This window comes from Anomaloglossus baeobatrachus, chromosome 5, assembly GCF_048569485.1.
Source record: "Anomaloglossus baeobatrachus isolate aAnoBae1 chromosome 5, aAnoBae1.hap1, whole genome shotgun sequence".
In the NCBI taxonomy this organism is placed as follows: domain Eukaryota; kingdom Metazoa; phylum Chordata; class Amphibia; order Anura; family Aromobatidae; genus Anomaloglossus; species Anomaloglossus baeobatrachus.
This window is the reverse complement of record NC_134357.1, coordinates 264,826,743-264,843,682: the sequence shown is the minus strand read 5'-3', so window position 1 is coordinate 264,843,682 and position 16,940 is coordinate 264,826,743. Positions and strand designations below refer to the sequence as shown.

At 46.1% G+C, this 16,940-nt stretch overlaps 1 long non-coding RNA gene across 1 annotated transcript in view; it reads right to left on the bottom strand.

Moving 5' to 3' along the window:
- Positions 1 to 13,980: 13,980 nt before the first annotated feature.
- Positions 13,981 to 16,940, bottom strand: part of LOC142311232 (uncharacterized) — a 62,313-nt gene continuing 59,353 nt past the window's right edge. Inside the window, exon 4 of the long non-coding RNA XR_012754249.1 lies at positions 13,981 to 15,948. This is a non-coding gene — a long non-coding RNA (uncharacterized LOC142311232). The remainder of the gene's footprint in view (positions 15,949 to 16,940) is intronic.

The window sequence follows — 16,940 nt, the reverse complement described above, 5'->3', positions numbered from 1 at the left end:
GGGACTAGTCTCCGAGCTCATTAGCATACGATAAAAGATCTTTAGAAGTACTTTTTCTAAAATCCCTTAATCTATGCTACCAGATACAGCTACGGTTCGGCAGGGATTAGCAATATGCACCCAGAGCTGCTCGTAGTTCTGGGTGCATATTGGACCTGATAGGTTCCTTTTAACCCCTTCAGCCCCAAGCCTATTTTGACTCTAAAGACCAGGCCATTTTTTGCAATTCTGACCAGTGTCACTTTATGAGGTTATAACTCTGGAACGCTTCAGCGGATCCCGGTGATTCTGAGATTGTTTTTTCGTGACATATTGGGCTTCATGTTAGTGGTAAATTTAGGCCGATATTTTTTGCATTTCTTTGTGAAAAAAAACGGAAATTTCGCGAAAATTTTGAAAATTTTGTAATTTTCAAACTTTGAATTTTTATGCTCTAAAACCAACGAGACATATGACACAAAATAATTAATAAATAACATTTCCCACATGTCTATTTTACATCAGAACAATTTTGGGAAAAAAAAAAAAAATTTAAGGAAGTTATAGGGGTTCAAAGTTTATGAGCAATTTCTCATTTTTACAACAAAATTTACAAAGCCACTTATTTTAGGGACCACATCACATTTGAAGCAATTTTGAAAGGTCTACATGACACAGAACACCCAAAAGTGACACCATTCCAAAAACGGCACCCCTAAGGCTACTCAAAACCACATTCAAGAAGGTTATTAACCCTTCAGGTGCTTCACAGTAACTAAAGCAATGTGGAAGGAAAAAATGAACATTTTACTTTTTGCAACAAAAATGTTAATTTAGCCTCAAATATTGCATATTCACAAGGGTAGAAGGATTAAATGAACCCCCAAAATTTGTTGGGCAATTTCTACTGAACACGCAGATACCTCATATGTGGCGAAAAACCACTGTTTGGGCGCACGGCAGGACTCGGAAGGGAAGGAGCGCCATTTGACTTTTTTGAACAGAAAATTAGCTGGAATCGTTAGCCGCACCATGTTGCGTTTGGAGAGCCCCTGAGGTGCCGAAACAGTGGAGCTCCCCCACATGTGACCCCATTTTGGAAACTAGACCCCTCATGGAATTTATCTAGATGTTTATTGAGCACTTTGAGCCTCTGGGGGCTTCACAAAAGTTAATAGAGTTGAGCCGTGAAAATAAAAAAAAAACTTTTTACCACAAAATTGTTACTTCAACCAGGTAGCTTTTTTTTTCACAAGGGTATCAGGAAAAATTGCACCATAAAATGTATTGTGCAATTTCTCCTGAGTACGCAGATACCTCATATGTGGTGGAACTCAAATGTTTGGGCGCACAGCAGGGCTCGGAAGGCAAGGAGCGTCATTTGACGTTTCAAACGCAAAATTGTCTGGGATAATTAGCGTATTCCATGTTGCGTTTGGAGACCCCCTGAGGTGCCGAAACAGTGGAGCTCCCCCACATGTGACCCCATTTTGGAAACTAGACCCCTCATGGAATTTATCTAGATGTTTATTGAGCACTTTGAGCCTCTGGGGGCTTCACAAAAGTTAATAGAGTTGAGCCGTGAAAATAAAAAAAAACTTTTTTACCACAAAATTGTTACTTCAACCAGGTAGCTTTTTTTTTCACAAGGGTAACAGGAAAAATTGCACCATAAAATGTATTGTGCAATTTCTCCTGAGTACGCAGATACCTCATATGTGGTGGAACTCAAATGTTTGGGCGCACAGCAGGGCTCGGAAGGCAAGGAGCGTCATTTGACGTTTCAAACGCAAAATTGTCTGGGATAATTAGCGTATTCCATGCTGTTTGGAGACCCCCTGAGGTGCCGAAACAGTGGAACTCCCCCACATGTAACCCCATTTTGGAAACTAGACCCCCATGGCATAGAAAAAAACAAACAGCGGAAGATGGGGGGGAGGGGGCGGCAGATGGGGCGGCAGCAGATGGGGGGGCAGCGGCATCTAAAGGGAGCATCTGTGATTGTGAGACGGCGGCTGGGATAGGGTGGGGGCGGATGGGAGAGGGCGCAGTGGATGCAGGAGCGGCAGAGGATGGGGGGAGGGAGCGGGTGGGGGGGATGGGTGGGAAGGGGAGTGGGAGGTGAGATTGGGGATAGTTACCCTACAGGATGGATCTAGGCAGCTGGATCACAGGAGATGAAGGAGGCAGCAGATCGGGGAGGGTGAGAGGTGGGGGAGGGAGCGCAGCGCAGATCACGGAGGAGACAGGTGAGCAGAGCACAGATCACGGAGGAGACAGGTGAGCAGAGCACAGATCACGGGGGTGAGAGGTGAGGGAGAGCACAGATCACGGGGGTGACAGGTGAGGGAGCACAGATCACGGGGTGACATGTGAGCAGAGCACAGATCACGGGGGTGAGAGGTGAGGGAGAGCACAGATCACGGGGGTGAGAGGTGAGAGCGCGCAGATCACGGGGGAGACAGGTGAGCAGAGCGCAGATCACGGGGGTGAGAGGTGGAGGGAGAGTGGACAGCAGATCACGAGGGTGACAGGGGAGGGAGCGCACATCACGGCGGTGACAGGGGAGGGTGCGCACATCACGGCGGTGACAGGGGAGGGAGCGCACATCACGGCAGTGACAGGGGAGGGAGCGCACATCACGGCGGTGACAGGGGAGATCACGGCGGTGACAGGGGAGGGGGCGGGTAGCTGACCACGGGGGTGAGAGGTGGGGGGAGCGTGCAGCACATCACGTAGGGGAGGGGGCGAGCAGCACATCACGTAGGGGAGGGGGCGAGCAGCACATCACGGAGGGGAGGGGGCGAGCAGCACATCACGGAGGGGAGGGGGTGAGCAGCACATCAAGGAGGGGAGGGGGCAAGCAGCACATCACGGAGGGGAGGGGAGGGGGCGAGCATCACATCACGGAGGGGAGGGGAGGGGGCGAGCAGCACATCACGGAGGGGAGGGGGCGAGCAGCACATCACGGAGGGGAGGGGGCGAGCAGCACATCACGGAGGGGAGGGGAGGGGGCGAGCAGCACATCACGGAGGGGAGGGGGCGAGCAGCACATCACGGAGGGGAGGGGAGGGGGCGAGCAGCACATCACGGAGGGGAGGGGAGGGGGCGAGCAGCACATCACGGAGGGGAGGGGGCGGGCACCGATCACGAGGGGGAGGGGCCGGGCAGCAGATCGGAGGGAGCGGTGGAACTATGACAGATGGAGGAGGACAGGGTGCACGATCCCTGTCCTCCTCCATCTGTCATAGTGCCACCGCTCCCTCCGATCTGCTGCACGGAGGTGAGGGGCCGGGCAGCAGATTGGGGGGAGCGGTGGCACTGTGGCAGATGGAGGGCGGCGGAGGCAGCGGATCGGGAGGTGTGGGGGTGGGGATGAGGGTGCGGGCAGGAGATCGGGGAGACAGGTGGCAGAGGGCAGCGGCAGCGGCGGCGGCGGATCGGGACGCTTTTCGTACAGTGCAATGGCAGCGCGGCAACTTCCGGGTCCCATGCTGCAGTCTCATAACAGCATGGGACCGGAGCTTGTCGCCCTGCCATTGCACTGTGTACACTCACTGTGCTGGCGTGCTGCAGGGACAAGTGAAGCTGATGGGGGCGGTCACCGGCAACAGCTCCACTGTGATTGGAGAAATCGGTCACAAGGCCGATCTCTCCAATCAGAGCATTGGAGCTGGGGGAGGGTGATCCAGTGAGGTCACCCAGCTCCAGCCAATGGCCAGTGCTACAGCTGCACTGGCCAGGGCTGGATTTCAATGTTTCAGTCATTTTAAATGGCTGGAACATTACAGTGGCTGTGATTGGTTGAGCGGCGTTCGTCAGCCAATCACAGCCTCCGTAGGTCCGGGGAGGAGGCACCACCCCTCCTAAGGTCAGGAACAGGTCCCCTCCTCCCCGAATCTGCGGTTTTTGTTAACATATTGCAGTCACCGGAGGCTCCGGTGCCGCGATTCCGCCATGACGGAAAGATCCGTCCTTGGTCGTTAAGGCCCAGGGCACAAGGACGGATCTTTCCGTCCATGGTCGTGAAGGGGTTAAGGACGCTTTCCTTTCTGGATGAGATTACTCATAATCTTAATCAACTAAGTCGGAAAAGACACACCATATAGCTCTCCTTGGCTTCTCCAGCAAGAAATTTCACAGCTGCAATTGAAACGAACACCTCAGCTTCTTCAGAGAAAGGCTCCTTTAAAGTGGTCAGTATAGAAGAGCTATAACCAGCATGGAGTGAAGCCAGGAGTGGGTAAATATAGTGCAAGGAAGTGATTATAAGACGTTTGTCTTCCCTTCCTCGTGTTATTTTATTGCAGTAGCAAGACTAGTATCTCACTGGCCAACATACTAGTCAGGGTGAGTTCAGGGCCAACGAGGACCTAGGCACATGACGGCGTACTGCAAGAAAGAAGCAGTATAGGGACATTAGGGATCAGACTCAGGTAAGTGTTAGGAGGTCACCCCACTTCCCTCTCCCTATCGCCAGGGCTTTCTATTGTACTTCTTCCCTGGTTTTCTCGTTGTGTTGCGCCACTCACTGGCTGACCTCTCGTACCAGGCGTGACACCATGGACTACTTTTAGTAGTTGCTAACCTCTTGAAATACCTAACACCCATGAGAAGAGCTATTTGAACAATATTCTGAGGGTATGTACACACGACGATGATTACAGGTGAAAAAACCCACCAATGAACATAATGCACAGAAATACCAAACAACATTGCTGTGCATATGTTCAATCTTATGTCACTTCTATTAACTGTTTGAGGATTCGTAAATATTAAAGTGGTTAAAATATGTTCATTCTTTGGATGGCTTTGCTTGGAAGACGCCTGCTTTATACACCTGAAAATATAAAAAATGAGGCCACAAAAATGAATGAATTAAAAGTCTCACTGAAGATGCTTCAGGAGCACGACTGCCAGTGTTTTCCTAAAGGGTGTTTTTTTTTTTAACTTCGTTTTATTAACAATTTCAAACATGGTACAACTGACATTTGCCATATAAAGATAGCTCAGTATATAGATAGTAATATTTAAATATAACAATGAACAGTCATATAAAGTCCATAATATCTTTAGCACTTAACATAGAACAATGTTATTATCCATACTTCTTATCATTTGCATATGTATCTAATTTTATATTGAGCATAAGAACAACTCTATCTATCAGCATGACCATATTTTGAAAACAAGATAGAAAAAGGAAGAGTAAAAGGAGAAAAGAAAGAACAACAACAACAGCCACATTGCATTATTATATCTCAATATACCATTGGACAGTGTTTCATATCCCAACATCTAGCGGGAACCACCATTATCCGCATAATCTCCCTCAAACCTCCGCAAGTGTGTCTGGAGAAGAATTCCACAAACCCCAGATTTTGTTAAATTTTCCCGGGCACCCCCTATTATAATATACCACCCGCTCATAGACTATGGTTGCATTGACTAGTTTAACCCAGGACCGCACAGTTGAATTCGAATCTCCCATCCACCTCAGAGCTATTAATTTCCTAGCCAGAAACAATGCCTCTCTGAGGAATATTGTCATGTAATGATCCCAGGACTCTTCCTCCACCACCCCAAACAGGCATATCAAAGGGTCACACAAAACAGGAATCGACACAATCGATGTCAGCAGAGATGTCACTCCCCGCCAGTACGAAGATATATTGGGACAGCTCCAGATCATATGTATGAAATTTGCCCCTGAGAGATGACACCTCGGGCACTCCGATGTACGAGAACGGCCCATACTAAATAATCGAGTTGGAGTAAGGTATGCCTGGTGGACAATGTAGCATTGAATCAACTTATTATTAACCGAAGGGGATACCGCAGTCGGAGATTCCAATATTTCTTCCCATTCCTCTCCCTGTAGAGAGGGAATTAGAGATTTCCATCTATCCTGGGCTGGCAAGGGGTCCGACTCCACCCCCACCGACAACAGGTAAGTATATATAGCTGAGATTAGGCCTCGAGGTCCTTGTGATTTTAGAATACCTATCATAGGAAGTGATGATATCAATTTCCTCACTCCAATTTTCTGTATGTGGGATTGAATCGCTGTGCGAATCTGCAGATATCTAAAAAACTGCGATCTTGGGACATTCTATTCAATCTGGACTTGTTCAAAGGACTTGAAGGTTGTGGGTCTTGGGACAAAAAGATCACCTAATGCACTGACGCTGCGAGTGGCCCAGAACTGCGCCGAGGGGTGATCTCTCAGAGTATGGAAATAGCTATTCCCCCATAATGGGAGTTCTGCCACCACCCCTTCGAAGTGTACCACCCTCTTGGCTTGTCGCCAGACTAATCTTGCCAACTTGAGGAGGGGTAATTGCCGTGGTGTTCTCAGTCATTCTGATTCGAGAAAACCCACTAAACAATCAGTCCCTGCCGCGTGTGCCAAGTGACTCTCAGAGTTTGGCAGCTGACATCCAGGCATCCAAGTCTCTAGTGCCCTAAGCTGTCCCGCAAGGTAGTAGAGGAAGAACTCCGGCAGAGCCATCCCTCCCAGTCTTTTGGATCTCTGTAAAATTGATAACCGAAGTTTGGGTCTGGATTTCCCCCATATGAAAGAAGTAGTAAGTGAGTTCAACATTGAGAAGAAGGATTTGGGGACTGATACTGCACTATATTGTAGTGTATAACTAAGCTTTGGAAGTAATATCATTTTGATTAAATTTATTCTGCCAACCACTGACAGGGGTAGCTTGCTCCACAAGTTATATTTAAGTTTAACGTGCTCCAGAAGTGGTGTTATACTCGTCTGCAGGTCTAGTGTACGGTCTTTCTGTATGTGTATTCCCAGGTATTTAAAGCTAGTTACCACTTGCAAAGGTGACCTACCCTCCATTGAAATTCCAGACCCGTTCATTAATGGCATCAAAGCAGACTTATCCCAGTTGATGCGTAGTCCCGAAAACTCCCCAAATTTGTCTATAGTGTCTATAACCACCGGTAGAGTCTCTTGCACTCGATCTAAGAAGACAACCATGTCATCCGCATACAATCCTATTTGATCTGTGCGGTCGGCTATAGTGATTCCAGTGATCTGTGGATGAGAGCGGATTCTAATTGCCAAAGCTTCAATAACTAGTGCAAACAATGCTGGAGACAGAGGGCATCCCTGTCTTGTGCCCCGATTCAATGCGAAGGGTGTAGACATAGCACCATTGACTAGTATCCTGGCTGTCGGGGACCTATACAACATATGAATCCAATTACTGAATTTAGGCCCAAAGGCGAATCTCTGGAGGCAGGCAAATAAAAATGGCCATTCTACCGAGTCAAATGCCTTGGCCGCGTCCAGCGAGGCCAAGGCCCACTCGTTCTCCTGGACCAGTGTGCTATATTGCACTATGGACTGGACCCGTCTTATATTTATAGAGGTGTTTTTCCCAGGCATAAATCCGGTTTGATCTGGGTGAACTATACTCAATATGACTGAATTAAGCCTGGACGCCAGTATTTTGGTAAAGATCTTGTAATCCACATTAACTAGGGATATAGGACGGTATGAACCGCAGTCTAGTGGGTCTTTACCCTTCTTGCTCAGCATGACTATATGTGCTTCGTATAAGGAGGCAGGTAGAGAGTCGCTGGCTGAAAAATGTGAGAAAACCTCTAAAACAATCGGGGCCAATAGGTCACAATATTTACTATAGAATTCTATGGGAAGGCCATCTGGACCTGGGGATTTCCCCCTAGCCATATCCGAGATGGCAGTAATCACTTCATCCGGTGTGATGTCCGCCTCCAAAGACTCCCGTTGTGATCCACTCAAAGATGGAAACTCCAAATCCGACAAATATGTCACGCAACTTTGAACTCCATGAGGATTTCTAGAAATGTATAGGGTTTTATAGTATTCACAAAAGCACTCTAAAATATCCTCAGGGGATGTAGCTATTGAGCCATCCATCCTCCGTATACCCAATATTGTATTTGAAGTGTTGTGTTGCCTAACCATATATGCCAATAATTTACTGGATTGATTTCCAAGCTCAAAATATGATTGTCGGGTAAAGAATAATTTGCGTTTGGACTTGGTCTCAGAGTGCTGCATATATAACCTATATGATTGCATCCAGGCCGCCCTATTTCCATCGGTTGGGGCCGATATATATATTGCCTCTGAGTCCCTAAGTCTCCCCTCTACTATATCATCCTCAGTTTTAGTCACTCTTTTAAGATATGTTATGGTTGAAGACAAACACCCTCTAAGGTAGGCTTTAAGAGTGTCCCACACCAAGTTAATATTCCAGGGTTTAGGGTGTGCTTCCAGGAAATCCTCTATTTGGGACAGAGTTCTATCACTTCTATTAGTTTCAGCCAAAAGGGGTTTAACCTCCAAAAGGGTTTACCAACACCTTGGTTAGTCTTCATAGTAAGAATCACTGGGCTGTGATCTGATATGCCCCTGACCCCGTGTACCACGTCATCCACCCAGGTTGCGATATTGCTCGACCCAAAAATATAATCTAGTCGGGACAGCGTGCGTCTAGTAGAAGAATGACATGTATACAGTTAGGTCCAGAAATATTTGGACAGTGACACAAGTTTTGTTATTTTAGCTGTTTACAAAAACATGTTCAGAAATACAATTATATATATAATATGGGCTGAAAGTGAACACTCCCAGCTACAATATGAGAGTTTTCACATCCAAATCAGAGAAAGGGTTTAGGAATCATAGCTCTGTAATGCATAGCCACCTCTTTTTCAAGGGACCAAAAGTAATTGGACAAGGGACTCTAAGGGCTGCAATTAACTCTGAAGGCGTCTCCCTCGTTAACCTGTAATCAATGAAGTAGTTAAAAGGTCTGGGGTTGATTACAGGTGTGTGGTTTTGCATTTGGAAGTTGTTACTGTGACCAGACAACATGCGGTCTAAGGAACTCTCAATTGAGGTGAAGCAGAACATCCTGAGGCTGAAAAAAAAGAAAAAATCCATCAGAGAGATAGCAGACATGCTTGGAGTAGCAAAATCAACAGTCGGGTACATTCTGAGAAAAAAAGGAATTGACTGGTGAGCTTGGGAACTCAAAAAGGCCTGGGCGTCCACGGATGACAACAGTGGTGGATGATCGCCGCATACTTTCTTTGGTGAAGAAGAACCCGTTCACAACATCAACTGAAGTCCAGAACACTCTCTGAAGTAGGTGTATCTGTCTCTAAGTCAACAGTAAAGAGAAGACTCCATGAAAGTAAATACAAAGGGTTCACATCTAGATGCAAACCATTCATCAATTCCAAAAATAGACAGGCCAGAGTTAAATTTGCTGAAAAACACCTCATGAAGCCAGCTCAGTTCTGGAAAAGTATTCTATGGACAGATGAGACAAAGATCAACCTGTACCAGAATGATGGGAAGAAAAAAGTTTGGAGAAGAAAGGGAACGGCACATGATCCAAGGCACACCACATCCTCTGTAAAACATGGTGGAGGCAACGTGATGGCATGGGCATGCATGGCTTTCAATGGCACTGGGTCAATTCTGAAGTGTACCGGGATATACTTTCAGCCCAGATTCAGCCAAATGCCGCAAAGTTGATCGGACGGCGCTTCATAGTACAGATGGACAATGACCCCAAGCATACAGCAAAAGCTACCCAGGAGTTCATGAGTGCAAAAAAGTGGAACATTCTGCAATGGCTAAGTCAATCACCAGATCTTAACCCAATTGAGCATGCATTTCACTTGCTCAAATCCAGACTTAAGACGGAAAGACCCACAAACAAGCAAGACCTGAAGGCTGCGGCTATAAAGGCCTGGCAAAGCATTAAGAAGGAGGAAACCCAGCGTTTGGTGATGTCCATGGGTTCCAGACTTAAGGCAGTGATTGCCTCCAAAGGATTCGCAACAAAATATTGAAAATAAAAATATTTTGTTTGGGTTTGGTTTATTTGTCCAATTACTTTTGACCTCCTAAAATGTGGAGTGTTTGTAAAGAAATGTGTACAATTCCTACAATTTCTATCAGATATTTTTGTTCAAACCTTCAAATTAAACGTTACAATCTGCACTTGAATTCTGTTGTAGAGGTTTCATTTCAAATCCAATGTGGTGGCATGCAGAGCCCAACTCGCGAAAATTGTGTCACTGTCCAAATATTTCTGGACCTAACTGTATTCTCGGGTGTTAGGATGCCGGAGTTGCCAAAGGTCAATCCACCCACCTCCCTCCGCGCATTGCTGCAAATCAGTCAAGTGTGTGGCCGAATGTTGTCCCCCTCCATCCATCCGAAACCTGTCCTGCTCCTCATTCATCACATAATTAAAATCCCCCATACATAACACATACGCATCTGGATAATTGAGGGCAAAGCTCATTGCTTGTTTAAGAATGGAGATGCGAGCTGGCGGGGGGTTGTAAATACATAACAGCACATAATCTCTAGAGTTCATAGACGCATATATAAACACAAATCGCCCCTCCGGGTCACGCCTCACCACCTTCACTTCCCAACGGATATGTCTATGGACCAATAGAGAGACACCCCTGGAGTAGCTGGTGTGGAACGCATGTGCCGACCATTGTACCCACGGTTTGTTTACTAGTCTGGCTGTGTCCCGTGTGAGGTGAGTCTCTACCAGTACCACCAGTTGGGCCTTGACTTGCTTAATTTGTGAGAATACCTTAATACGTTTTTTGGGCGATTTAAGGCCTCTGACATTCCAGGTCATAAATATTAGCTCTGACCCCATATTACATACATCTTTTTATAGAACCAGGATCCCAGGTATAAGACGTTTTCTGCCCTGCAAGTAAGTGTGGTTAACCCTCCAACAGTAATAAGCCTGTCCCTGCAAAGAAATAAAGTTAATGCAATTGCAGCTGTAAACATAAAGAACCAATATCGAACTTCAGGACCTTTCCGATAAGTCCTGTAAAACATTTCAAACATCAATGGGGATACCACCACTGAATACAGTGTCCTGGTATAGGTGGTATAAGGGTGCACAAGATAGGGCTCCCATTTCACAAGAACCAATTCCTGGCCAATTCCTCCATCACTCGAGGCACGGGAAAGTCCCATCTGTCTCCAAAGGGGGCTTCAAGCAACCATGGAAGAAGAGGGTCGCCAGGGGGTACAGAAAATGTCACCTAGGAAAGTAATCTCATTGCTTCTGCCCCTTAGGTTTCGGGTGTACCTGTAGCCAGTCCTCAGCCTCAGCAGGTGTAGTAAAAAACAGAGGCGACCCTTCATGCACTATGCGGAGCCGGGCAGGGTACAGCATAGAGTAGATGATGTTCCGCTCCCTTAATTTTTTCTTCACCTCCATGAAGTGGGCCCTCTGTTTCTGGAGGTCCACCGAAAAGTCCGGAAAGATCGAGAGCGCAGCATTATTGAACATGAGTGGGCTCTTCTGTCGGGCCAGACGGAGTGCTGTGTCTCTATCTCTGTAGTTGAGCATCCTTGCTAAAAAGGGACGTGGTGGCGCGCCTGGAATAGGAGGCCTCGTTGGAACTCTGTGCGCCCTCTCCACCGCAAATGTCGAGGAGAACTCATCTCCGAGATTACATTTCAGCCACTCCTCCAGGAATTGTTCCGGATGCTGACCTTCCGAGCGCTCTGGCAGTCCTATGATTCGTATATTGTTTCGACGCATGCGGTTCTCCAGATCGTCTGCTTTCTGGCGCCATGCATTTGCCGATCCAGCCATTGTGGTCATTTTTGTTTTGAGTGTTACAGTTTGATCCTCAAGTTCAGACACTCGCGTCTCGACTTCCGCTGTTCGGGTCCTCAAGGATGTCCTGACGCAGGAGGCCCACCTCTGAATGTACCTGCTCAATTTTCCCTGTGAGGGAGCTGTTGCTTGTAGAAATTGCTTGTAGAAGCTGTTCATACACCTGCCTCAGGGTTAAATCATCTTTATCCTCTGACCCGTCATCCAATAGTGCCTGACCTTTTGGGGTGGTATTTCTCTTGGCTTTAGGGGCATCTGCCTGACCACCCCTTGCGAACTCCTTAAGTTTGTCAATAGCTCCACTTTGTTTAGGGGGACTCATATTGATACACTGGGGATTTGCTGATTCTGCACCCCTCTCTTATCGTGCCCCCGTGCGTCTGAATCTGTGCCTTTATAATGTATATTTAGTAATATGTCTGTCTCCACTTACTCACCACGTCCAGAGAGCCGGAAAACAGCCACTTATATGGTGGATAATAAGAATGAAGGGAGTCCCAGGGCAGCACAGCACTCAGGGTGTATTTATCAGGATGATGCAGGCCTGCGCAGCGTGGGGACTTCAATATGTGCCACTTATTTGTTTTCATGTGTCAGGAAGAATCTGCAGGGCCCGTTTTGCAAGGCACACACTCCAGACCCTCCAGCACTCTATGGGTTAAAGTCTCCCACACAACCACCGGCCCCTGCTGCACACTGACTGCCAGTTACACAGCTAAGGGATTAACTCCCTGTGCTCACCACTCCTGGGTCTTCACCTCTGGCCATAAATCTGTCACTCCTCACTGCTCTCCGGAGTCATGCTCTGCTGCTCACTGTGGAAATGCATGCTGTAGGGAAGATGGCTGCTGTTCCACACTCTCCAGCCTCAGGAGATCCAGCAACGCCGTGCAGGAGTCAGGGAATAGCTCCAGTGGGAATCTGCAGCCTCCAGATGGTGTCTCCTGTCACAGCAGCAGGTCAGTGAGTAAATGGATCAGGTAACCGGGTGTAAATGGCCAGGATAAGATCAGGATTATAGGAGCTCTCTTCCCATGCGTCCTCTCTGGTCGGCTACATCGCCCCGCCCCTACTAAAGCGTGTTTGCCTTGGAAAAGTCAGCAGTTCTGCTGGCATCTTAAAGTTGTTGTGTGCACATACCCTAACTCATCTATCTATCATGGCTGCCGTCAAAGTATCAGATCCACTTTTCATTCTTCCAACACAATTAAGTATTACTCACAGCAAGTTGGGCTGCAGTGTGTACATCGCCCAGGCCAAAAACTAATGCTCTACCAGGATACAGCTAAACCCCCACTAATGTGGAAGCATCACAGGTGCAGGAGAAGCAGATCACACACACACCTCCATGGAATGGAGGGGAGGTGAATGCTAGATGATAAAACTGCACACTAGTGGCTTGCATAGAGTGCTGTTCACACATGCAGATAACACAGTCACAAACCGGCATTCTATTAGGTGATGCCCATACTATTAGATCAGGCGGGCTTCCAAGCCGTACCCCACTGTGTATCATGCACGGACAGACACTCTGCAATGCAAGGCCCAACAGAAAGGGGCCTGGCTGTATCCTGTACAAACAAAAAAATATGAGGTTTTTGTTGGTATTTATGGCCATAAAACGTAAGCCTACACCCTCGTCACGGGACCTCATGCTTGTTTGGGCCTTGTATTGTAGAGTGTCTGTCCGTGGATGATACACAGTGGGGTACGGCTTGGCAGCCCCCTGATTTAATAGTATAGGCATCACCTAATAGGCTGCGGGCTTGTGACTGTGCATCTGCAAGTGTGAACAGCGCTCTATGCAAGCCACTAGTGTGCAGTTTTATCATCTAGCATTCGCCCCCCTCCATTCCATGGAGGTGTGTGTGTGATTTGCTCCTCCTGCACCTGTGATGCTTCCACTTTAGTGGGGGTTTAGCTGTATCCTGCTAGAGTACTAGTTTTTGGCCTGGTCGATGTACACACTGCAGCCCAACTTGCTGTGAGTAATATTTAATTTTTGGAGGATATTATCCTCTTTTTGTTGCTATTTTTTTTATTTTTTCCAACACAATTATCATAAAGAACTGACTGTTCACTTGCTAACATATCCCATCTCTTGAGAAGAACCATTGCCACAAGATAATAAACCTTTGTTGTTTTTATTGTGTAGGTGAAAAAAGCTCTACTGATAGGCTAAAATATGGCGGCAAATTGCAGTCCAAGATGTGGATGGTATTGTGAAAACCGCACCTATATGTAATAGAAATGCCTTTGTCTCCTTCACTGTATCATGGTAAAGCACATACAAGTATTCAACTCAAAGGAAAAAGACGACATTGGCATATGCACGCTAAATATGTTTATTACAATAAGGCAAGTGTCACACATCAGGATTTTTCATACAAAATTCAAGTGATTAACTTTCAGCTATGTCCAATGTTTTTTTCCATTATATGCATGTGTACATTCATGTAGTCTAGTGTCAGTGTATTAATATACTCAGTTAGTGCCATCTTCTTCAGGATCCAGAGCCATTCTGCTCCTCATCTCAGTGATGTCACCGCTCTGCGGACTCTCCAGGTCACACCACTGTGCTCTGCGACAGAACGAGATTCCTTAGGCATTCATCGTAATAGAGACTTCTGGCTCATGAATAGAGCATGGAGTTAGCCGGCTAGTCAGCATGGCGGTGACATCACTCAGTATAATAGCGGAACCGCTCTGGACCCTGGAAAATGCGGTGGTAGGTGAGTGTAATAATACACTCACACTACAATATACACATTTAATAAAAAAAAAAATAATGGGAGTGCTTCTTGAAATTCTTGGGCCCGACTCATTAAGACCGTAGATTTACATACTAGTCTGTATGCAGGAATAAGATGCACCTAATTCAGTAAGCGTACCCTATAAATACATATATTTAGGTAGACATATTACACTCCTTTACTAATCTGGTCCCTTATATCATCTATTTCCCACTCCCCCAAGACACTCCGTAGCACTTTGTATTTGGATATACTGTATACAGATGCTGGTTGGTGACCGGTTTATGAGGCTTTACAAGCACACACTTATGTAAAACATATAGATGGACCATAAAATACAAACTTTGCACTTTTACCATCCCCCCTATTTTGACCGAACTTGCAAGCCTGTGATCAGGGCCCCCACTCCTCGGTTGATTGGTAATATTATGTGTTATTCTGTAATAAATTTATTATTAATAGATTTCTAACTAAAATTGGTGCAAGAGTTTTGGTTTTTTTTGTAGAACATGTAATTTTTGGTGCAAAAGTAAAGTAAGCCACACAGTAGGTTGTGCATCGCTCGTGCTTACGGCGCTCTGCGGTGAAGGCAGGAATGCGTGAGATGAAGAGTTGTGACATGCAATGAAATTCCGCCCACAGCTCAGTCACTCACGGAGACTGGGTCCTGCCACGGTGACGCCGGGTCAACTTCCAATTCCGGAAGTTGACGTGACATAACCGGACATGTGATGGAGATGAGTGGATAGCGATAGCGCAGCTCACAGGCAGAATGGACATCGGAAGGTATTTAGAAAAAGCCTTCTGTCAAAGTTTTACATTGCCGTGGCTACTTGGCTTTGTGGTGGATCATCTCTTTACTCGTATAGATGTAGGAGGTCTCTGAGAATTGAGAATCCCCTACCTCTCCAATAATACATTGATCATCAAACTTAGGAAACACCATCAATGTTATATCCTGGAGAACTTTTAATATAAGGCTGATATTTAACCTTATATTATGCAATATTAAAGGGTTTTACATAGACTGAACTTTACCAGTTTGGCACCCCAACAATCAGTCAATACCTTGAGCCGCAGCATCTGGATGTACACAGACTATGGAGCCAGAACAGCACACTGTGGAGCACTGTGCTGCCGCCATTCTTGGGTACCGCGCTCTCAGTAAACTGAATGTGATCTGAGATGCAGTACTCAAGAATGAACGAAAATAAGTAATCAATATCACAGTCCCGGACAACACCTTTAATCCAAAGAATATTAATAAGGCACATGGAAAATGTAATATAGTAGGCACTCTCTTTGGAAATGTTTTGGTTAATAGGCTTAATGGTAGAATCCTAGTTCTGTTTGGCAGATATCAAGAGGGACATATTTGCAATAAGGCATCTCCCTTTCACTTCTTGATTAAATAAGATCGGAGATATCAGAATTCCAAACTTTCGTAATAAGTAAAAGCAAAATATATATAGACTCATAGGCAAATTGTGGATCGATAACATTTTCCAAATCTTGAGAGTCTGAGAAAAGATAAAAAAAATAATAAAAATAAATAGCATAATTAATATTGTTAATATTATAACACATAATAAAATCATTAAAAATAATGATACAAAATAAAATACACAATAATACAACATAAAATCATTAAAAATAATAATAAAATACATAAAATCATTAAAAATAAACAATAAATGAAAATAACTAGTACTTAATATTAATTTAAAGAAATAATATCTAACATAAAGAGGTTGTCCACTACTTTTATATTGATGGCCTATCATTAGGATAGGTTATCAATGTCTGATTGGCCGCACCCCCGCCAATCAGCTGTTACCAGTCCTGGCAGCGGCAGCAGATAGATGGAAATGCTCATTTTTGGAGCTGCTCCATCTTTTGATAGTGGCTATGGCCGAGTACTGAACAGCCGTATCCCATTCTAATCAATAGGAGGTGGATGTGCAGTACCCAACAACGGCCGCTATCAAAAGGCGGAGCAGCTTTGGACCTGAGCACTTCCGGCTGTCTGCTGCTGCCACCGGGACCGAAAATAGATGATCGGCGGGGGTGCAGGGTGTCGGACCCCGGCTGATCAGACATCACAGGAGAGGCTGGGGCATATACATCACAGGAGGGGCTGGGGGCATATATATCACAGGAGGGGTTGGAGGCATATATATCACAGGAAGGGCTGGAGTATCTACATCACAGGAGGGACTGGGGCATATACATTACAGTAGGGGCTGAAAGCATATACTGTACATCACAGGAGTGGCTAGGGGCATATACATCACAGGAGGGCCTGGGAGCATACACATCACGGGAGGGGCTGGGAGCATATACATCACAGGTGGGGCTGGTAACATATACATCACAGGAGGGGCTGGAGCATATGCATCACAGGTTGGGCTAGGGGCATATACATCACAGGAGGGGCTGGGAGGGTTTTTTTGCAGATGTAAGAGGGCGCTGTAGAATAGCAGTTGCCCATTGAATTAATTGTAAGAGACAG